The 24,288-nt window shown below is 45.7% G+C and overlaps 1 long non-coding RNA gene across 1 annotated transcript; it reads left to right on the forward strand.

Moving 5' to 3' along the window:
• The first annotated feature begins 17,412 nt into the window (after positions 1-17,412).
• LOC110285278 lies at positions 17,413-21,191 on the forward strand. The gene is made up of 3 exons (XR_002377044.2): positions 17,413-17,581; positions 18,465-18,761; positions 20,252-21,191. It is a non-coding gene; the product is annotated as an uncharacterized LOC110285278 (long non-coding RNA).
• The last annotated feature ends 3,097 nt before the right edge of the window (positions 21,192-24,288 follow it).

The raw sequence follows: 24,288 nt of genomic DNA on the forward strand, positions 1-24,288 counted from the left end.
CACGAGTTCTTTGCAGTAAGCTCTCAGCGGAAGTAGTTTCCTGGCCTGTCTCAGTTTCTTCTCCAGGTCCTGTGATGAAATACCCTGACAAACGGGACCTAAAGGGGAGTGCTTCCTCTGGTTGCAGCTGAAGGATCCCAGAGCGGGAGGTCCAGACAGCTGGTCTCACAACTCTGCAGCCGGGAACAGCGAGCAGCCAATGGTACTGCTCGGCAGTTTTCTCCATCTAAAGCAGCCCAGAGCCCTAGGGAGTGGCCCTGCACACTGCTAACATAGACATCCCTCTTCAATTAGCCTGTCAGAATCATCCTCCCAGGCGTGCCCAGGGCCATCTCCCAGGGCACTCAAGAGCCAGCTGGGCTGGCAGCACCAACCTGTGTCTTGCTTTGTAAACATATTAGGTTTTGCTGACTCTTAGGTTTCACTACCGTCAGATGTGTAAATATGAGTAATTAAAATTTATTACGAATTTTAAATATTCTTAACTTTCATGGGTAGCTGAAACCAAGACCCGAGGTCTGAAATAGTTCAACATTCATCCTATTTAAAATTTAATCAGAACATCAGAAAAATATATATGACTTATGTATTTCAGGCATTGAGATACTTGGCATGATTAAAGTCATTTTACTTATGGGCAAAAAAGTAAGTTAGAATTTTCTTCAGATATCCCAGCATGGAACATACCAAGTCACCTCACTGTGATTATTTAACTCTTAGGTTTCTGAGAAATGTTGGTCTCATGTGAATGTTTAAAAGAGTCACAGAATTATCTTCTGACCTTAAAATCTACAAAGATTAAAATAATAGGAATTTATTCAAAGCTGTGATTGGTGAACAAGGGACAAATTAACGTTTTCCTGAGCTCGCTGGGTTTTTCGCTCTTCACTACGTGAATTAACTCAAGGTTGCTGACTCATGGAGAACCACCCGCCTCAGAAATGCTGGTACAGTTTGTGCCCCTCTGACCAGTCTGAAATCAAACTTAGAACGAACATTTTGAGTTTCCATTAGAGGGTGAGCCGTTCTGTTTCAGAGGAAGAAGGTAGTTTAAATTGTATCATGCTCTGGATAATGCAGAAATGTAATTCAAGAGCACTGTCAAGCACAGATGCATTTATTAAGTCAGACAAAGATAACAGCATGCAGTTTGGCCACTGAAATTATAGTAATAGCCTTAAAATTTAAATAGAAGGACCGTCTTAAAATGTTTTGTTCTCAAGGTGTTGTGTGAGCAGCTGTAGCTTGCCCTGGTCAGCTGTTAAATACAGATGTTAAACAGATTCCATGGCCCTCAAATCATAAATGTCTTCATTGATCATCAAGTAAATTAAGTTCTACAATAAGACGTTTTCAGGATGACATTAAAAATGCTGAGGCCAGTCAGAAAGTTGTTAGGAATTGTCTTTGAATTCATTTCTCCATTTCTGTTTCATTTCTTAGAAAACAACCGATTCTTTTTGTGTCTGTCATTAATCAGCTCTTTGATTGGAGGCACTTTGTCTTTGAGGGACTCAGTTTACCCACCTTTGATACAAAGGAGGTGGTCTGACTGGTTTCTAGAACCATTAGGCTTCCAACCGTGGGTCACTGTGTTCCCCGGAACTTGGGTTTTACCACATTCATTGGCTCTGAGGATTTTCACCCTCCATTGCTTTGCCTAATACACATCTTCTAATTATCTGTCCTTCTGTGTGTTCACATGTCGTTTTGGACATATAGCTCTTTCACAGTCCCCATCTCTTTATCTCTTTGTGTTGAACCCTGAGTTTCCTCAAATCTTTTTTACAAATGCTTCCTTCTGCTACTTCTACTTACTAACAATTATTTATTTCAGTGACTTTTGTATTCTGTTTTTACTTCGGAAACATCACAGTATATATTATATATATATGTATATATACACACATACATACATATATAATTTAAAATCTATCTCTTCTTGTGTGTGTTGCCTGCCCCTCCTCATGACACAGGAATCAAACCCAGGATCTCATGCATATTTAGTCAAGTGTTCTTCCACTGAGCTATAGTGTGGCCAGTCTTTGCTAGTTTATGAGTTCTTCTTTTTTCTACCCTTTATTCACCCTCACCCCTCCACACACACATTTAACCCCCCTTCACTATATAGGAGAGAAAAAATGATAGAGGTGAGAGAGATCCTTGAATGTAATTTCTTTCTGCTTTGAGCATGACTACTAACAAACCACAACCATTCTCCCTGAAGGACCAACAACCACCAACTCCTCTCTAGACCGTAGCATTTATGTTTCCTTTGAAAAGTTCCCAGAATTCCAAACAGCACACAATCACAGAAAGTATCTGCAGCTGGCAAAGTCATGCCTCTACTAGAGCACGAGGCAAATCATAGTCAGCTGCTGGGGACAGTCCAGAGCAGCGCCACATCCCCACATCTTGGATACCTTGGATTAAAATGAAAACATATTCTTATAATATTTGAGTTCGAGGCCAGCCTGGTCTACAAAGTGAGTTCCAGAACAGCCAGGACTGTACAGAGAAACCCTGTCTCGAAAAAAACAAACAAAAGAACCCAAAGGTGGAGAATTCTCACTACACTGTATCCCAAGCCCAGTGTTGTCTTATTCCATCACCAGAACGTCTATGAATGTGTATTTTAAACTTTTATTAATGATTTAATATGTACACAGGAAATTGTTCATAAGTCTATAGCTTCATATGTTTTCAGAGACTGAACACATAGTGAGAAGTGTGTACATCAAGAATCAGAACACGCCTAACCCTGCCTGCCCCTGAGCCCTGTAGGAGGGTTTTGGTTAGGAGCACCTGCCTCCATCCAGCAGGGAGAGTAACTGCTTGTAACATTGTAGCACCAAGAGTAGGAGAGTAGCCAGGTCTCATTCCTTCACACCAGGCACAAATCTCACCTTGGGGCTCTAACTTCCTGGCCTCATCTAAGCTTGAATTGGTTCCCAGAGGCTTCACTTTCTAAATGATCATGTTGGGGGTTGGGCTATTTCTGCTTTTAAATAAGAATGTTCCCTACAGACTCAGGTAAGTGAAGGAATACTTGGCCCCAGGTGGTGGCACATCTGTGGACACACAGCCTTGCTGGAGGACGCCCCCAGGTGGTGGCACTGTCTGGAGACACAGCCTTGCTGGAGGCCGGCCACCTGTCCTTTGAGATGAAAAGCTCCATGTTGTTGCTTGCCTTGCTCTTCACTTTGTGCTATAATTGACGAAGTGAGCGCAGCTTCCTGACTCAGCCTGCACACCTGCCTGCTGTGCTGGATCCTGATCCCTCGAGACCACAAACACAAATAAACCTCCCTTCTAAAAGCTGCTTTTGGTCACGGTGCTTATCACAGCACTAATACAAAATCAACATACAGATGTTGGGGGTCAGAAACAGGTCCTGGCTGCCGCCTGTGGCCGTGGGTGGTGCATCCCATCTCAGGTTAGTATCCACTGTACTTATTAGCATTACCCCTTCACCTCAGTTTATGTAATGATACTCACTGCTTCAGTTTCCAGTGGCTCTATGAACTGTCTAGTATTGACTCTAACAGTGGAGCCTAGTTCGTAAGGTATGTGTATGTGAAGTTTGGTAGCTTCCAGGAACAAGTTTTCAAAGCTTAGCAGCAGTACCCTGGAACTCCAGCACCTAGAAACTGGCAGTTCCACACAGCATTGGCACTAAATATTCTGATCCTTCTTAGCCACTTAGATGGGTGTCTGTGTCATCACAGCCTAGCTTGAATAGTCCCCAACCCCAGCCACAACCTCTCCAGTTATGTTTGGTCTCATTTCCTGGTTAATTCTGTTTAGTGGCCTCTAATTATTCATTTACTTGAAATTCTGGGGTTTTATTTATTTATTTTTATTACTTTAAAAACTAAGTATATTTGTGTGTGTGTGTGTGTGTGTGTGTGTGCGTGCACACACATGCTTGCCTGTCTGTCTGTCTGCATGTGAGTGTGTACTCATGACTACAGCTGCTCACAGGCCAGAGGCATGGAGTTCCCTGGAGCTTGAGTTACAGATGCTCTAAACCAACCACCTGACGTGGGCGCCGGGAACCAAACTGTGGTCCTCTGAAAGAGCAGCAAGTGCTCTCAACCACTGAGCCTTCTCTCTCTCTAGCTGTCACCTGAAATTCGTACAGCATTTGCTGTAAAACTGTTTGCTGGGTTTCCTGATTCTCAGTCAAAGCAAACTGTGTCCTCTGTGTTGCCAAGTGGGGACTTGGGTTCACTCGACCAATCTTTATCCACGAGGACATTTGCTTGCTGCAGTCATCCCTGCAGAGGTGTGGAGATTTGTTCTGCCAGGCACACCAGAGTCACCCCCGATCCAAATGTGACTTGTGCAGAGCCGAAGAGAGAAACCAAGGGACCACTGTTAGAACTGGGGGCATCAGCCCTCCCTGTGACTTACAAACAAAGTAGATAAACCCAGCAAACAACAAAACCAGATGTGGCCATGCTATGGGGACTTTGAACATGAAGGAGTCATGTGCTCTAGGTGACTTCCAGGCTGCTCCACCAGCAACAGTGGAACCAGGGTAGTAAAGAGCGAACATAAGGCACTACAGGGTCAACTATTTCAGTCTCATAGGACAACCTGTAATACACTCACAAGATTAAAGCGGGATGTTTTATAGTCGTATACTGTGTGATCTACAACCACTATAAAATTAAGACACTGTCTTAGTCAGGGTTTCTATTCCTGCACAAACATCATGACCAAGAAGCAAGTTGGGGAGGAAAGGGTTTATTCGGCTTACACTTCCATGCTGCTGTTCATCACCAAAGGAAGTCAGGACTGGAACTCAAACAGGTCAGGGAGCAGGAGCTGATGCAGAGGCCATGGAGGGATGTTCTTTACTGGCTTGCTTCCCTGGCTTGCTCAGTCTGCTCTCTTATAGAACCCAAGACTACCAGCCCAGAGATGGTTCCACCCACAAGGGGCCTTTCCCCCTTGATCACTAATTGAGAAAATGCCTTACAGTTGGATCTCATGGAGGCATTTCCTCAACTGAAGCTCCTTTCTCTGTGATAACTCCAGCTGTGTCAAGTTGACACAAAAATAGCCAGTACAGACACCAATCAGAGAATTCCTCCAGTATTTGGATGAAAGAGACATCACAATGGAAATAATTTTAAGTGGAATCACAACCACATAAAACCTACAAAGCACCAAGAGCTAACAACATGCAGCGCTTGTGGCCCGATAACTAACATCTATGAAGATCTGTTTTGTTTGTTTTTGGTTTCTGAGATGGGGTTTCTCTGTGTAACAGCCCTGGCTGGCCTGGAACTCTTTTTGTGGACCAGGTTGGCCTGGAACTCACCGAGATCCATGGGCCCCCTGCCACCCTGCACATCCCTGAAAATCTTACAGCCAGTAATATATTTGTTAAAAACAAGCAAGCAGAAAAATGTTTTCACTCAAAGACCGGGAACAAGGAAATGGTTATTTGTCTATATTTCCATCTGTCCTCCGTCCGTCTGTCCACCCTATCTCCTTTTAGCTCTAGTGCAGAATCAGGACAACTCCCTCACTTCATGGTGCCTGCCTGCTCTGTATGCTGCCCACTGTGTGTGTGCTCCCATCTCTTAGAGGAATTTCCCACCCCTTTGAACTTAATTTACCTTCAGCCTTCAGTCCCTGATGCCTCAAAGCACTATCCAGTGTTTTGTTCTTGTTAGCGTAGATTGATACTCTCCCGAGGTTTTCTGTACACGTAAGTTATCGGTCCCCCGATTCAGCATTTCTAGATGAAAGTATTTTTGCTAAAAAAAAAATGGAACCTGATGCATTCTCAAAGTGTTTAAGACAAACTAATTTGCAAAACTAATGTAGTTAATCTTAGTTCCTTAGAAAACAGTCAAGGGTCCTGGAGAGAGCTTTGTCAGGAGAGAGCTCAGTCTTGCTGAATGCTTGCTGTGTAGGCATGAGGACCTGCAGTTGTAGAAAATCACATGCTTGTGAGCCCAGCATTAGGGAGGCAGAGAGAAGAGGCCCCTGGTGCTCCCTGGCCGCCTGGTGCTCCCTGGCCGGGCAGTCTGCAAAGCTACCCAGGTTGATGTGTGGCCTCCATCCACTCACAACCGACACCCGCACACTAAAAGTCATAATCTGTCTAGCAAAAGGCTAATGAAAACTTTTAACTTTTCATGTATTGAGGTGCTTTGAAATATCTCACTTCCTCATTCTTCCATCATAAGAGAGGGACAGTATAGAAAAATGGCTTCCAACTCCAAATTATTGCATTAGCCAGGACAGCGCTGAGAGGCTAGCTATCAAGTAATTCATGCGCTCTGGGTCCACAGAGCTGGCGATATGACTGGAAGCTGACTGCTGGTTCTTTTTATACTGTGTAATTTTAAACACATCAGTTGTCAAAATAGTCGCAAGTGACTTCCCTCTGAGGCGATAAGGTGCGGCGTACAAGATGCGGTCCACACAGAGAGGTAAGTGTCAGTGCAGGGCGATCCAATATCAACAACAGTGAGTGTGTTTGCCAAGAAGGGGTTAACGGAACTACAGTTCGCTCCTCAGAACACCCGTTCCACTCCTGTGTGTCAGCCTTTATAAAGAGAATAGCAGAAGGAGGAGACTAGTCCTGCGAAGACAGCCGAGGACACAGCACGCAGGACACAGCGTGGTCGGCTGCTCAGTAGAGTCTAGTCTGACGGGAAAAAGGCTCTCCATCAATTGGGATGATGCTGTTTGGAGCCTTGAAGGTCAGGATCCTGTGATGTGCCCCTCGTGGCAACTTTATCTTAAGGAGATTCCGCGAGCACAAATAGGTGAAGCAGGAGGCAGACACCGCGTTAGAAATGCGCGCAGTGCAGTAAGGGCGCACTGAGGTCATAAACCGGACTATCAGGTGATGGACATTTAAATGAACAGCAAAGGCGAAGCTGCTAGTCCTTAGGGACTTGCTCGATAACCGAGGTTACAGAAGTGGAGGGTAAAATGGTTAGCATTCATTTTCCTTAAAGGAAATGAGGCCGAAGTCTTGTGTGAGTAGCGTTTTCTTAGCATCAGGTGGTTGGTTACTGTTGCCTGTGATGGGATTTCCACCACGCATGCTCCTCTTTCGCCTGATGGGATTTCCACCACGCATGCTCGTCTTTCACCAGACGCTGAACCTTTTGGAAAGGCTCTCCAAAGCGTGTGGTGTGCAGGGGTTTGTTGACCTTAGTCTATACTTACGGCTTCCCAACTGTGATCAGAAACAAGTAAGTCATGCTAATGGTTGATCTTGATCGTGTGGGCTCTGGGTGACAGGTTTTCCCAGCCCTCCTGCTGCTGTCAATCAACTGTTACTGACCTTTGACGAGTTAACTGATTTTCCCAAAGCCCATTTTCCTCACTTATAAAGTGAGGGTATTAATACTCTTCGCCACAAAGCCCTGAACCCTGGGGCCCAGGAACTAGTGAGCAGTGAGTAGCTGCGGGCATCACTCGCCGGACTACGCAGAGGGCGTGGCTCTCCTGGGTAACGGTTCTAATCGAAATTTTTCAGAGGTGCTTTCTCTTATTGGGGCAACGTGTGTGTGTGTGTGTGTGTGTGTGTGTGTGTGTGTGTGTGTGCGCGCGCGCGCGCGTATGTTTAACTCATTTACTCTTTGATTATTAATCCATCCCATCAGCTGCTCCATCATCTGAGAGCTTGTCTTTGAACCATGCCCAGCTGTTTTCTACAAAAGGGGTACCAAGCAGTGCTGAGCCAGACCTGCCCATACATGTATAGACTCGGCATTAACACTAGCTCAGCGGCTCCTCTTCTCTGTGGTTTCACAGTCCAGTCTCATTCATCCGTAGTCAACCGCTACCTGAAATTATAACGATTCATAACGCTCCTTTTTGGTGGCTGGTGGCTGTCCTCTTACTGCCCCGTGCACATCATAAACAAGGGCGTAGGGGAAGGCGGCAAGCACCAGTTTTGTGCTATTTGCAGTTTGAAGTGTTCACTGGGGACCTTGGAATGTGCCCCTGCAATAAGGGGCCAATGACCTTAAAACCCCTTCGCTTACATTATTTAACCCATCCCGTCCCGTCCCTTCCTGCTTATCTTGTGACATCAGGATCTGTTTTTTATATGTTCTCCAGGTGAAGAACTTAAAGTGTCACCGTGAAGAACTTAAAGTGTCACCGTGGGCGTGGTGACCAACCTAGAGTTACGCTGGTAGTGTGGCAGAGTTAGGGCTCTCTGCACTGTTCTTATTACATCGCATCTGGAGACAGGTGCTCAGAGGCACAGATGTTTAGAGGGAAGATCTAAACACATGATGTAATGCCAAAATAAAAGGAAGGAAGGAAAGAAGGAAAAGGAAAAAAAAATTAAATAAAATCTGGGACTAAAAGCAGAGAACCAGACATTTTCTTCCATTCGAGCACAGCAGAAAATTAGATGCTTCTGGTCTGAGCCCCAGCACTGGCTGGGAACGGCAGTGCTTTAATGGGTGAGACCACTCTGGGACAACATCTGGTTTGGGGCTACTCGGCACGGATTTTATAGAAACCAGCTGGGCACAGTTCAAAGACAAGCAGCAGTACGATGGAAGAGCTGATGGGTGGGTTTATCAGCACAGACCAGCAGATTTAAACATGCGCAGCTCAGTTAAGCAATGAGGAGAAGGGAGGCTAGGTTTATACAAGTATCTAAAGTGGGTAGACATTAAAAAGGAAGATTATTCATTTAACACAACACACAGGGGCATGGTGTGCAGAAATAAGATGAAAACGTAAGCTAAGCGTATAATTTTTTTTTCCTGATAATCTATTCAGGCTGTCAGGGACATAGCCTTTCTCTAGAGAAGCAATAGAAATTTCAAGCCTTATGGTTTTTAAAACTTTCTTGGGAACCAGGTATTAGATGCTAGAGAATTGTTATTCATTTGGCCACTGTGATAATGGCGTTATGGTTCTATAAGGAAACGTCCGGGCTGGGGATACAGCTCAGTTGGTGTTGTGCTTGCCTGGCACACATGAAGCCCTGAGTCCAGTCTCCCAGCACTGTGTGTAGCATGTGTGTTAGCATAATAACTGGTCATAGTTGTGGAAACCTGCAATCCCAGCATTGAGGAGGAGGAGGAAGGTGGATTAGAAATTCTAGACCATCCTTGACTGTGTAGCAAGGTAGAGGCCAGCGTAGGAAAATGAGACCCCCCCCAAAAAAAAAAACCAAACAAACAAACAAAAAAAAAGGGGGAGGAAGGCAGCAAGATAGGCCAACAGGTCAGGGTGTTGCCACTAAGCCTGATGACCTGAGCTTATTCCCCAGAACATGTGTGGTGGAAATGGAGAGTAACTCCTGCAGGTTGCCCTCCGACCTTTACATAGGATGCTGGGAGACACATGCCCACATATGTGGCAATTCATTATGATAAAAAAAATATCTCTTACATTCTAAGGGATTTGGACTTTGGGTGGGCCACCCATACAGAGTTAATAATACACCTTGGGGGTCACTGAGGACTGCTGTCCTACTGTGTGCTCAGCCTGTTTTTTTTTTAACCTGGGGGGCAGCAATGAGGACTGCTGTCCTACTGTGTGCTCAGCCTGTTTTTTTAAACCTGGGAGTCACTGAGGACTGCTGTCCTACTGGGTGCTCAGTCTGTTTGAGCTGCCTTACCCAAAACAATGTAACAGTCAACCTTATTTGCCTTGAAGTTCATTTATCAACATTTATAATGTAAGCTAATGTATTGCTGTAATCTGAAGCTATCTTTTCCCATACCCCTGACCCAGAGTAATGCATGTGTGCTAGCATAATTCTTTGCTGGAAATATCATATAGGATGAAAGTGCCCTCATAAAATAGAACATCCACCACACAGTCTGAAAACAGCATCCAGATATTGCTTAATAGTATCTGTTTGTCTGTAATCTGGGTCAGGCGGACTCAGTTAAAGTCAGCGATTTTATGCCACATAAAAATCTGTTAAATATGTACAAAGAATCTTTCATTCCTTCGCCGTGTGATGCTTTCTTTGCTGTTCAGGAAAAGAGAGAGCAAAACCCTCTGTAGGACACAGACAGACAGACCAACACACACACAGACAGACAGACCAACACACACACATGCAGGAACAGTCAGATTCACAAGACAGCATTCAGATGCAGACTCATACGACAGACAGAGGATGACAGAAGACAGGGATAGCAGAGCAGAGGATTCAGATCTGGGCTGGCTCTTGCCTAAGTGACATCCAGGGGAAGAGCTTTGATTTCTTTCCTTGGTGTGATACAGTTGCATTATTGTTGACTGAGTTCATTATTAATCAGACTGAACACACACACACACACACACACACACACACACACACACAGAGAGAGAGAGAGAGAGAGAATGAGGATTAATGTAAAACATTTAAGTCTTTTCCCCAGTGTTACATACACTGGATTATTGACATGCAACAAATTGTTATAAAGAGATTTGCTTCTAAATACTACAGCAAAGAAAGAGGTGAAGGAAAAGAAGGGGAGGAAGAAGAGAGAGAGATGAGAAGAGAAGGGTGGATGAGGCCAGTTTGGCAAACTCTTGAACGTCTGAAGCTCACGGGAAGCGCTGGGTACATTTTGATCCTTCTTCTGCTTTCTCATATGCTCAGTCTCACAATAAAAAGCATTGGTTATATTTTCAGCAACACACCTGTCCCTGGACTCTGAGACTTGAAATACCCTCTGCCAGGTGAGCAGACTTCTGGTTGACCAGGACCCACGACCTTTGCCATCTTGTTGTTGAGATGAAAGGCCCTTTCCAAAGCTATAGATAGAAATCGAGAAAACCCTTAGCAGCACACATCTCTTGTGTCACTGCAGAGATGGGTCTCTCAAGGTGAATGTCGGGTGGTTGGGCCACTGCTCACTGGCCACACCTTATCTTCTGTCATGAGGGAAGATCCGATGTCTTTGGAATGACTGGACCTCGGTCTCTTAAATTGGGAAGCACTCCCCTCTTGTTGACTTTGGGAAGAAAAAAAAGGGCCATTCATAAAAGTGTGTGTGTGTGTGTGTGTGTCTGTATATGTGTGTGTGTATCTGTGTGTGTGTGTGTGTCTGTATGTGTGCCTCAGTGTGTGTGTGTAGATGGGAGTGAAGGTGTGTTTGTTCATTTGATTTGCAATACTCCTATCTTAACTTCCCGAGTCACTGGAATTAGAATCCTGTGCCTCCATGTCCAGCTGAAAGGGAAAGCTTAGAAAACCCCAGTAAACATCTATGAAGCTAATGATTAAAACAAAACCAGAAGACAATAAAAACAGGGTGGAGAGATAGTCTTTCAGGCAAAAGCAATTGCTGGGCAAGTACGACCAGCATTTGAATCCCTGTACCCACATAAATGTCAGGTAGTTATACCTGTGACCAGCCTGTAGTTCTGACACATCAAAGGCAGAGAGAGGCTACCACACGCAAGAAGGCTAGCTTGGCTAGTGAAAGCTATGAGTTCTGGGTTAAGTGAGAGACCCTGCCTCAGTATTAACACACGAAGTGACAGAGGAGGACATCAGACACCAACCTTTCTGCATGTGCACACACACACACACACACACACCATTGAACACATGTGTGCTCACACACATTGCAACAACAAACAAAACCAAATCAAAACAAAAGAGAATTGAATTGGGGATTGCCTAAGTCAGGGTTTCTATTCCTGCACAAACATCATGACCAAGAAGCAAGTCGGGGAGGAAAGGGTTTATTCAGCTTACACTTCCACATTGCTGTTCATCACCAAAGGAAGTCAGGACAGGAACTCACACAGGGCAGGAACTTGGAGGCAGGAGCTGATGCAGAGGCCATGGAGAGGTGCTGCTTGCTGGATTGCTTCCCCTGGCTTGCTCAGCTTGCTTTCTTATAGAACCCAGGACCATGAGCCCAGGGATGGCTGGTCACAGTGGTCACAGTGGTCTGGGCCCCCCTCCCTTGATCACTAATTGAGAAAATGCCGTACAGCTGGATCTCATGGAGGCATTTCCTCAAGGGAGGCTCCTTTCTCTGTGATAACTCCAGCTTGTGTTATCACACAAATTGACACACAAAACCAGCCAGCACAGGGATGTAGCTCATTGAGAGAGTCCTTTGCCTAGCATGTGTGAGATTCACAGCTCTGCAGGTTGGTTTTATTTTGTTTTGTTTTTAATGAAGGATTTTTAAAGCAAACTCTTTCTGTCATTTCCTCTCTTGAAGAGGACCCCGGCTCACCTTCCTGCTTTGAATGTTTATGGCAGGAACTCTAAAGAGCGTTTGTAGCACAGGCCTTGTCTGTTTCTTAGCTTGCAGGAGGGATATAAATATTTGATCTGAATGCCGCTGACGGCAATCAAGCATGAACAAAGCCTGCTGTCCCAGGAGCCGTTGCATCTGAAGTTTTCTAGAAGGCGCAAGTAGGGCAGTGTGTGTAGCAGGAACAAAGAAGTGGAGGCTGTGAGGGAGACTCTGGGCTTGCAGGAGCTGCCTAACTGGGAGGTGGAGTGGGCGGGATGTGTGTCACAAGGACGTTTTCTCTAGCCAGGCCAATCTCTCCCACCAGGGCTCTTGAAGAAGAGATAATTGGGCTCCCTGGCATCTTCCTCTGCCTGCTTGGGCTCCTCACACCTCCCAAAGAAGGCCAGATAAGCCATGCTCATTTTCCCACCACAGCCATGGCATTCGGCTCCACTCCTCTCAGATGTTCTTTAATAACAATTTGTTGGGGACTGGGCATGGTGGCACACACCTTTGATTCCAGCACTTCAGAGACAGAGGCAGGTGGATCTCTGAGTCGGAGGCCAGGCTGGTCTATGTGAGAGTTCTAGGCAAGCCAGGGCTGCATAGTGAGACCCTGTTTCAACCAACCAACCAAAAGAGAGACGTTGTCTGGGGCTGAGGTGTAAGGGGTTGGCTGCTTGTTGTAATACTGATTTGGGGCCCCCAAGACTGGGGCCCGAAAGAGAGAGAGAGAGAGAGAGAGAGAGAGAGAGAGAGAGACAGTAAGATGCTGAGTAACCCTGCCCCCAGTTAATTGTGATTGGTCAATAAAGATGCCAACAGCCAATAGCTGGGCAGAAGAAGAGAGATAGGTGAGGTTGATGTTTCTCGGGGTTGGGTGAGAAGGGAAGGAGAAGGAAGCTATCATGGAAGAAGAAGAACATGCAGGAGGGAAGAGAGTGGCCATGATCTAAAGTTAAAAAAACCATGGCCTTGAGGGCTGTCCAATTGGAGTTAAGAGCAGCCCAGATGGAACATAGTAGACAGTAATAACTCGGAATTATCGGTAGGTAAGGAGATTCTAACAGCATGGAGGGGTAGGCAGCTGCCCAGCTATTGTGGCATATTAGAAATATCAAGGCTGTGTGTCTCTTTCATCCGGGAACATAAATGGCATAAGGGGAGGAAGAAGCCCGGGGCCGGGAATTTTAATGTTTATTACACTGAGGAGACTGCTCACCTGGGCCTTGGTGGCCAGCCGGTCTAACTGACTCAGCAAGCCCCAGATTCAGCACGAGAAATCGTGTTTAAAAGAGCAAGCAATAGAGGAACAAACCCATCATCCACCTCTCATCTCCACATGCACGTATTCATGTGGAGCCACATTTGTACACACAAGTGCACATGCGAATGTGTGCATGTACAAGCTTTGACAGAATGTATGGGGTAAGTCGTCTCCCACTGTCCTTTCTCTGAGCGCGCGCGCGCGCGCACACACACACACACACACACACATACACACACACACAATTTTTCCCTAACCTCTGTGCAAAAGATGATCTTTTCCCTTGACTACTCTCTCGGGCCATTGTGGGTTACTGCAACAAATATCTGGTGCTTCGAAATATATCCAGAAGATAAATCCGAGCTGTACATGTCCAGAATATGGTGGCAACACCAGTCCTCTCTGCCTTCCTCACCACAGACAGCACCATGGTGGGAGCATTCGCACCGTAAGTCAAGGAAGCAAGAGGTACAAAGCCAGGCTCACTCGTAATTATTGTCTGCTTTCTGCAAACAGATTAGAAGCCCGCGAAAGCTAAGCTGATGCCCTCCGAAACAGCACTGGGTGCCGTAACCGCCTTATTCCTGGGTCCCTTCACAATGTCACACTGAAGACCACGCCTCCAGCGCATGCTCAAGCCAGCTCCCAACCAGAGCTGCCTCAACTTAAGACTTATGGTAATGAAGTCTTTGTGTGTGTGTGTGTGTGTGTGTGTCCGATCAGAATTAATCCATATTTGTGTTAGTCACCTTGACACCTCATACACAAGCTTATTATTATACTTAACACCGCATTATAATAGTATGCTCAATCGCTTCTCTTCCCCGCTAGACTCTAGGCTTTTGGTGAACCAACACAGTTTTGGTCCCAGTGCCTGGTATAGTCTAACGTCACTGAATAGACCTCAGAAGCTGTGACGTTCCAAATGGAAGACGGTGAGAGCTCTTCAAGTTTAGGTGACTAGTTCTAGTGAACCGGCCTTTGTCCGGCACATGCGCAGTGGTTTTAGAGTGGCCTGTTTGCCCGTCTGGCTCAAAGAGAGCATGCTCCACGGCCCAGGAACTGTAGCTGCTCGCTAATTTAGACTTTCACCCAGTGTAGTCCCTGAGTGGGCAACACTTTCCCCCATTTCTTGAGAACAGGATGATAAATAATGCAGCGACAACATAGGAGATATTAATTCTGGTACGCCACGCTGCCGCTCAGCTTTAGAACCCAGGAAGGAAGCGAGACTTGTGGCAAGCGAGCAGAGCAGACCGCCTTGGCTTTGTTTCCTCTCAAAGGAGGTGAGAGGGGTTGTTTGTTTGCTTTCGTCTCGTCTTCAGCAAGAAGCATCTTAACGCTGGACATCTGCCCCACTTTCAAAAATTGCAGGTTTCGATCCCTGCTAAACTGTACAGATTCCAATCTGTCTGGTTTGCATATGTTTGCATTTATAAAAGCGGAATCAGGCTAAAAGTCTTTCTAATGTAATCCCCGAAATGCATGAAGTATTAGATGGCTTTCCCCCACTGGTTCATGCGTTGCTAGGGACTTAAAAGGATCATTGATTTGAATTATTTAATGTGTATAGCAAATTTAGTTTCTTTTTGTAAAAAAAAAAAAAAGAAGGACCTTTGGGTATTGCTTTAGTTTTTATTCATATTACATCTACCCATCCATTAGTTTTTATAGTATATCCATCCATCCGTCTGTCTGTCATCTTTCTGTTTGTTGGGGACTTGTATGTATGCATGCTCACAGGCAGGGCAGAAGTAGACTTTGGGGGTGTTTATTTCCCCCCATCTGGATTCCTGGGGGCCCAGGTTTGGTGGAAAGCTTCCTTACTCACTCAGCCATCTTGTCAGCCCGGGTTTAATTTTTTAATGCAAAAATCTCATTATTCTTGGGAAATAAATTAAGCTGTATTCACACGAACTCCAGAAAAAGGGCCAGATTTCTATCCTCTTTTTAAACCATCCAGGAAATGTTTGATTCTAATGAAACCCTAGTGCTGGAAATTGGGCAGAAATTGCTGAGCTAAAAATATAGTTATAACTGCACATTATTCTAACGTTGTAACTTTTTCTTTGAGGATTGGCACAGACTTAGAGACAAGGAGCATTCTAATTTGTAATAAAAATGTCAGGCTGGATGTTTGTTGCTGCTTTTGAGAATTTAAGCTGGTTTGCACTCTCAAATTCCATTGGTAATCCTAGGCTTTAAATGTTGAATATTTTGCTGTGCAATCTAAGTCTTAATTCTTGTTTATTTTGATATTTTACTCTCCCCCTCATAGAAAAACAGCTGTGTGTCACTTCAGTACACTTGACCGGTGACATCTGGGCTAATGTGTTTATTTTAGTTAGAGCTCTGTTCAGAAAGCAGGCCAGAGATGGAAGTCTTGTTTGTGCTCTTGTGTGTGCTTTCTGTGACAATCAACGGCGCTTATTTAATCCCTTTGACAGCACAACACAAATGAAAAGACCGTCTGTATACAGTTGCCTGGCTTGTGATGGGAGCCAGGGTGGGAATTAAAAAGATAATGCTAAGTTGTCTTCTAAACCTGGGTCCCGTGAGAGCACAAAGGGAACACTAAAACAATTAAAGTCATTGGTCACCCTAAACAGGTACAATGAAGACCACCCAGGACAAACCATACCCACCATCACCAATGGCCGGTTAACCTTATCTGATAGCAAGTTCCTCTGAGAATTCTAGTGCGTTATTGACAGAGCACTGAACCAAGGAATGATAAGTATGGATTCTAATATTATGTAGGGTCACAGCAGGTTAAAGTCATGTTAGGAGGCAAGACAGAGCAAGGGAGACTGGACGAAGGGTGTGAGCAGGAATACTAGGCAGGAGGTCCCTGATGGTCAACTTTGTTATTGGTTAGGATTGGTTAGGTAGTGTAACAAATCAAAAGAAGGTAGCTCTTGCAAGGGAATCAGAAGTCAGGAGCCTGCCAGCATGAGATGGAGCGTGAGCTGGGGTGTGGGCTGCAGTGTGAGCTGGGGTGTGAGCTGGGGTGTGGGCTGGGGTGTGGGCTGGGGTGTGAGCTGGTGTGTGGGCTGGAGTGTGAGCTGGGGTGTGGGCTACAGTGTGAGCTGGGGTGTGAGCTGGGGTGTGGGCTACAGTGTGAGTTGGGGTGTGGGCTGGGGTGTGGGCTGGGGTATGAGCTGGGGTGTGAGCTGGTGTGTGGGCTGGGGTATGAGCTGGTGTGTGGGCTGCAGTGTGAGCTGGAGCATGAGCCTACGTTGTGAGCTATGGTGTGAACGAGGGCACAGCGAGGGCTCTGCTTCTGAACCTGGAATAAGGCTTTGATGTTACTGATGGCATCCGATGCTCTCTTCCTGAGTCAACGCTCCTTGAAAACAGCTGCAGCTTCTCAAATCTTCGAGGCTAGCTTACGTTTCTTGCCTCACATGTCTTTTTTTTTCTGGAAAGTCCCTTTGAGGTCTTTCAGGAATCTGATTTAGCCCAGCAACTGTCAAAGGCCTAATGTATGGAAGGAAATGTGGGCGTGTGTGCAAGGAGCCTACAAGACAGAGGAGGGCGGGGTCTGCCCTCCGACCACTGCTGTGTAATACAGGGAGAGAGGCTAAACGGTGCTCCCATGCATGGGTGGACACCATCATGGGTGGGTGCAGTCCAAAGGGGACATGCGCTATGTTTTAGGAAGAGGAGGAAATTTAAACATTGTTCTTTCTCCATCTTTTCTGCACGCTCTATCTTTTAATTTTTTGAGAACTAAAGACGGACAAAAGGATTCAGAGGACTTGGAAATGGCCGCCTGGCCGTAGGGGATCGGCCCTCACCTGTGACATCCCGCTCCTTAAACTGTGCCTTGGCTCCCGTGAAAGCTTGCTCGTGGCGTCTTCCTTCCATCGCGTGCAGTGGGTGTTCAGCCTGTTAGTCCTCAGCACGTTCCTGGTTGTTTGCTTTTTATGGTTTGTGCATCGTTTCCTTCTTGCTCAGAGAGCTGACACTAAGTTTTGACATGTGGTTCCCGTGGTACAGGACCTGGGATATGGACACCGTCATCTTCCTGATCCCACAGATCCAACCTGAGCCACAAAAGGCTGCCTTTGTTCCTCACAGGACTCTCCCCTCTGTGCTGCTGGAGGTAGGTGAGGTCTGGGCAGAGGCAGGTATGGAAATCCACAAACAATGGATGCGACTGCAAGTGGTGAGTTTGAGGGTTAGCTGGCTGAAAAACTGGTCTCCAGGCAAGTCTGAAACTCCTGGGAGAAAAACCCATAGGGGGCGTCTGAGAGCAAAATCTATTTGTTGGGTGCTTTATCCCAGGTAAAATGACTAGCGATGATGATGATAATGGTGGTGGTGGTGGTGATGATGAAGATAACAACCAGAGTTGCTTACAGGGAAGTGAAAAGTGAATTTGTAACAATGGGTGAGATCTGTGTGGGATTTGGGTTCCTATGTGGAAAAAGACAAGCCCACCAGAACAGAATCAGGGAGCTAGGCAATGGTCAGGGTTAAACTCCTAAGCACTCTTAACAAAGATAAGTTTGACTCCCTTAATATTACTGATGATAGAAGTAATTTTTGATATTTTAACTAAAATCCAAGCATTGGATTTTACACATGCATACACATGTACACACACACACATACACACACATACACACACACATGCACACCATGGGGACTGGAGGAGGAGGAGAAGAAAGAGGAACAAAGGAGCCACAAGAGAAAAAAGCCAAGGAGAGGCAGTGCAAGACTTTGCACAGGTCATCATCGTCATCAGTGAAGAGCAGGAAGTCTTCATCCAAGCAGAGGGTGGCAGGCAGGGCTGAGGTAGAACAGAAATCCTTTGGGGCCGATTCAGTAATTTCTTTAGCTGGGTTACAATGCTGGTGTGTACGTAACCACGAAGAAAAGTAATGTTAGGAACAGAAAGCCTGCCAGGGGAACATATTTCTGATCCTATAATGGATACCAGAACAGCCCTCCTCAACCCCTAAATCTGTTATTGCTTTCTCCAGAGAACAGGCCATTCGAACTGAAGGTGACCTTGGAGAAGGTTCTGCGAAGCCTGGCTCATTTCCAGCCAACTGAGGAAAAGCAGGAGGCTGTATCGGTCTACAGCGGAAGTCCTCAGCTCAGCTAGAGACAGTGTTCCAGCTGCAGTCTGTTACCAGTGTTCTTCAGTCCCTCCTTTTCTCTGTGCCAGCACAGACAGAGCTAAGTGACAAGGGTCTGCGCCACCCCAGGTCGCAGTCACTCGTGCTCTCACTGCCTGTGCAGATGGGGATGCGAGGCAAGAGAGCTCCTGCAGAGGGGTGAGCAGGGGAGCCCATGTGTGTTGAAGAGATGTGATAATAACGGCTTTCCATTTATCTTGCCTTAAACCCGTGGGCCAAAAGAGGCATTGTGACCTTCCACTTAAAAGGAATAACAGGATGATAAATCACCACCTTTTTTCTTTGTGTGTTTCCTACTTTGCCCTAATTTTATAGATGGAGTCACATACTTGGAATGCCTGTAATTTAGCTCTGAAGTCCATAGTGACTACATGCAGAGAGCTTGCAGAGAGCATGCTGCTTTCAATATACAAATATACTTATGCCCTGGTGTGTTAAGTCACCTAGAAAGCCAGAGGAAGGAGCTTCCAGGCGGAGTAAGGGCACGTAGGGTGCTCTGTGTAGGGCATCCCAGCATCCCTACCTGAGCAAGGGCTAGAAGGGGGTCTGTGTGTAAGGTATCCCAACCTGAGAGCGAGTGGAAGCTCTAGAAGTTATTATTATCTTTTTATTTTCAACCTCAGCACAGTGAGTTGAATTAATATATCACCCCTTCAGTGCAGGGCACATGGCCATTGCTATCCCTGAAGCCCTTGCTCCTAGCTGACGTATTTATTCCTGGTTCCTGTGTCTTGATCACGCTCTACCCTGGTCACCATGTACAGGTAATTGTTCTGATAGGCCACATGCGCCTTTGCTTACGTGTGTGTCCTGACAGGGTGTGGAAGCTCATGTCAGCCATTGGTTGGGTCGTACTTTCCAACATATCTTCCAATTGTTTGTCTGACACAAGGAGATTTTTAAGACCCAGTCTTGCCGCTGTGTGTACACATAATTTACTGAGTAAATGGTCAGAGTTCTGACTTCCTTGTTTGATCTCTGTAAAGGCCACTTTCAATATGAAGGAAGTTAGGCATCTTACTTCATTCGATCTGCAGAATCATCCAGGAGTCATGTATTGCTGGATTGACAGCAGCTCCAAAACTCTGAGCGGAAGCAAGTGAGAACCATAGCAGGAATTCAACAAAATTAGAAAGCGACATGACTTGAATCTGGGATGTTCTCCACAGGCTCAGTCTCCAACTTGTGCTGTTTCCTGGAGTGGTGGACCAGTTAGGAGATGCGGCCTGAGCCAGAGAAGCAGGTGACTGTTGGTCAGGCTTTGAAGGTAGAGCCTGGCCTCAGGTCTGACGTGGTTCCTGCTTTCAGTCCTTCTCCTGGTAAAGCATGCCCGTGGCATGCTTCCTACCACATGAACATCAGGATGCCACCAACAGCATGACAGGCTGAGAACTCTGAACCCCAGGACCAGACAAAGCCTTTCCCTCCCTAGTTAGCATACATGAGGCATGTTGGTCACTGTGGTGCAGAAGTAGCTAAGGCGGATTCTGATGTAGCTGTGGCCATAGCAACAGAGTGGTGCTCAGCACCCTTAGTACGGCTGCTCCTCTGGCTGCTTCTGGTTTCCTCTTTTTTACTGCTCTTTGATAATGTTGGCTGCAGCTCATCTGCCTTTCTTCCCTCTGCAGGGCATAGCCTTTGGTTCGAGTGGAGAACTGTTCTTTGAAATCTTTTCATGCCAAAGAGAAGGGATACAACAGAGCACCGGCCACCATGTCTCTCCGAAAGAGGAATGTTCTGGAAGCAAAGCATGGCCTGAGTGGCTCTCGAGATGTGTGCTCAGCTAAACTAAGACTTCATCCTTCAGACCTGCAGCCTCGGAGCTTCAGAGTGAGGCCTTGAATGGCCCCACCAATGGGATAAGGAAATAATTGCTGGTGATTTCAGTTGCCCTGTAGGTGAGGGATCGATATATCAGAGAGGACTGCTTACCAAACTTTGTACAGGAGTCTGGAAATTTTGACCGTGCCTCCGAAGTGTGTAACAGTTAATAGATAGCAGAATGTGAGCCTGTGTGTGGATAAGTTTCTATGCCCTTGGGAATCCTGCGAGATAAACCTGTTTTCTCTTTTTATTATAAGATTTTTGTCCCCAGCTGCACTTGCGTTTTCATACAGAGAAAGCCCCAAATCACACCGCATGAAGTGTCACAAATCACACACGAGATCTGTAGCCATGCGTGACAAAGGGACCTCGGTTCAGCACTGAAGTTCCGCAGAAAGGTAAGTTCTGTGGAAAGGCATTTCACCTTATCTCCTCAGATCTTATATTTTTTTCCTCAAGCCTTCATTTCCATTATATTCATTTTCGGAGTGGCACATGGAGGTAACATTTTTCAATAGTCAATTATCTTGGGCCGATCTCTGGCTCTTTCCTTACTCCTTTACAAAATGCAGTCAGTAGCTGATGCTATTTTTCACTCAAATTGTTCGTTTCTGTAATGCAGGATTTAAAGCATGTGCCTGATTTTTATTGACTAGTCTTATTTCTTGCCATTGTCTGTTCCCTTACCATGTCCTGATCGACTATTCTAATAAAGAGTTTCTAGCATTCTCTTCTCAATACGTCCCTAGCAGACTATTAACTATTTTGAGTCTTTAAAATGTTCCACAGACAACACTGATGGGTCTGTGTGAGAGCACTCAGCACAGTGTATCTAACGTGAACTCAAGGACCCAACACATCGTGATGGGACAAGGCTTTGGTGTTGGGCAACAGGATCACTAAAATTGTGTCCCAAAGGGTCATGAGGTGAGACAGTCTTTGTCTAAAGAGGAACTATGAGGAAAGCTAGTTTATTATGGAATGGGGGGGGAGGGGTCTGTCTGATGGTGAGAACTCAGCCACCCACCTATGAATGCAGCAGCCAGGGAAGGCTTCCTAGAGGCAGCTGGGAAACTCCAGGCCAACCTCTGGGTTCCTCACATCCATTTACTGGGACTGGAGAGTCACCCCTCAGGTGTCCAGGAGTCTGTTAGATCCTCTCTGCAGGGCACCATGCTCACCGGGACACACAAGCAGCTCAGTCCATCCTGGCAAGGGAGGCACCAGACTCAAGGCTGTTCCCAGGTCTGCAGTGTCCTCCTCCTCAAACTCTTAGAATCCAAGCTGAGTGCCCACATGTTCTGTGAAGTCATCACAGAGATGGAAGGAGACTGAGAAGACAGAGAGCGAGAAAGAGCAGGCAGTGCGCAACTAGACCACTGGGTTTCTTACTATCAGCTCAACCAAGTCCCATCAAAAGAAAAGCTCCCTGCTGATTCAAAATCTATTCTCAACCTTCCCTATCATTCTAAATCTTTCCTAGAATTGCAAACCAAATCATTCTAATCATAGGCAATACAAAATATTAAACTGTATTGGGAAGCTAAGTTGTATTAAACCAGGACACTGGCACTGCAGATCAGTGAGACAGATATCACATGAGTTTGCAAATGCATATAGTGATAAAACAGAAGCAGGATCATGCAGTAATTGGCTAGCCCTCAGGGAAGGGTTAAGGTTTTGGTTTTGTTTTGTTTTGTTTCTTATCTTATTTGCTATACCAAATACATTTTAGGTGGATAAAAATAGACTCAGTGAGGGCTGGTAGTGCGGTGCACACCTTTAATGCCAACACTCAGGAGGGAGAGGCAGGATATCTCTGGGAGTTTAAGACTAGCCTGGTCTATATCGTAAGTTACAGTACAGCCGGGCACACACAGAGAGACCCTGTTTCAAACAAACTAACAACCTATGTACCGAGAAACAACCCCACCACCAGTCAAATAAAAACACAGAACTATCCGTAGAACTCAGTTTTTCAAAGGATTTTTTTTTTCTTAAAAAACAATTTCAGTTTTAGCTAGGCATGGGTTTCTCCTCCATGAGCATGTGGCCCAGTCCCCATTGGGCCTTGTTAGTGCTACACCTTACAGCCGAAGCACCAGGCAGTGCTTTGCTAGAGGATAGCAATAATAATCTAGTTAGTTCTGTCACCGACGAACACCAGGCAGCATCAGGTTTTCCGTGCTTGGACACCTTTACGATTCAACTTGCTTATTGAACCAACGAATACAGTACATATCAGAAAAAATGTCCCTTTCATTTTACTGTATACTTATGAGTTTGCCTGCATGTATGTCTGTGCTTGTGTGTGCCTGGTATGCAGGGAAGCCAAAAGGGGCGGTCAGATCTCCTAGGACTGGAGTTAGAAGAGGTTGTGAATTGGCATGTACATGCTGGGAACCAAACCTCTGCAAGAACAGCCAGTGATGACATCTGCTGAGCCATCCCTCTAGCTCCCAAACTGGACAATTTTAACATATAAAAAATATCTTGGGGCCTGCATGATGGCTCATCAGATAGAAGTGCTTTCTGCTACAACTGATGACCCAAACTCACATGGCAGAGGGGAGAACCTCCACAGGTATCCTCTGACCTGTACACTGTAGCACACCAACACACACACATGCACTCATACAGGCCCACACATGCACACACACACACACTCACACACACATTCACACACATGCACTTACATACACATATGCATGCCTGTATGCACACACACATGCACACACACACATGCACACACACACACATGCACTCATACAAGCACACACATGCACACACACACTCACACACACATTCACACACATGCACTTACATACACATATGCATGCCTGTATGCACACACACACATGCACACACACACACATGCACACAGTCACACACATGCACTTACATACACATATGCATGCTTGTATGCACACACATACACACTGATATACACACGAACACAATCATGCACATGAACACATACACAGTGAGAATTTTGAAAGCACAGAAATTATAAGAATATGTTTTTGTTTGAATCCCAGGTGTGGGGATACAGGACTGCTTGCAGCAGCTGACTATGATTTGCCTTGTTCTCCAGCAAGGGCATATTTTTGCCGACTGCACACAGTTTCTGTGAGTGTGTGACATTTGGAATTCTGCAGACTTTTCAGAGAATATATAAATGCTAGGGCCCTGATATTGGTGGCTGGATGGCTGGTTGATGGTTGGCCGGTTGACTGGGTGGCTGAGTGACTGGTTGGTGGTTGGCTGGTTGACTGGGTGGCTGGTTGGCTTGGTGGCTGGTAGCTGCTTTGATGCTGTTGGTTGCAGTTTGTCAAGTGGTCCTGTGCAAAGAGACAAGAAGAAGTTAGATATCCTGAAGGTGAAGACCAAACGTACCCCAAGAAACTCAACACCCCTAATCAGCAGGAACTAATCTAATAGTGACTCCCCTCCCCCCCCCATCCTTTTTTTCTCTCCTACCTAGTGTTAGGGGGTGGAAAGGGTGGAAGAAGAGGGGTAGAGAAGGGTGGAAGAATGAAGAACCTACAAAATAGCCAAAAAGGTCCAGCTACCCACACTTGTATACATGCACATAACATTAGAATGTCATGGACATAGAAAAGTACATAAATTATGATTAAAGCTATGAATCTAACTTAGTTTGTTTTTATTGCTATGATAAACACCATGACTAAAAGCATCTTGGAGAGAAGATGGCTTCATTTAGCTTACATGCTATAGTTTATCATGAAAAACTATCAGGGCAGGAACTCCAGGCAGGAACCTAAAGGAAGGAACTGAAGAAGAGGTCATGGAGGAATTTGGCTTACTAGCTTGCTCT

The sequence above is a fragment of the Mus caroli genome, chromosome 19 (assembly GCF_900094665.2).
Source record: "Mus caroli chromosome 19, CAROLI_EIJ_v1.1, whole genome shotgun sequence".
Classification (NCBI taxonomy): Eukaryota; Metazoa; Chordata; class Mammalia; order Rodentia; family Muridae; genus Mus; species Mus caroli.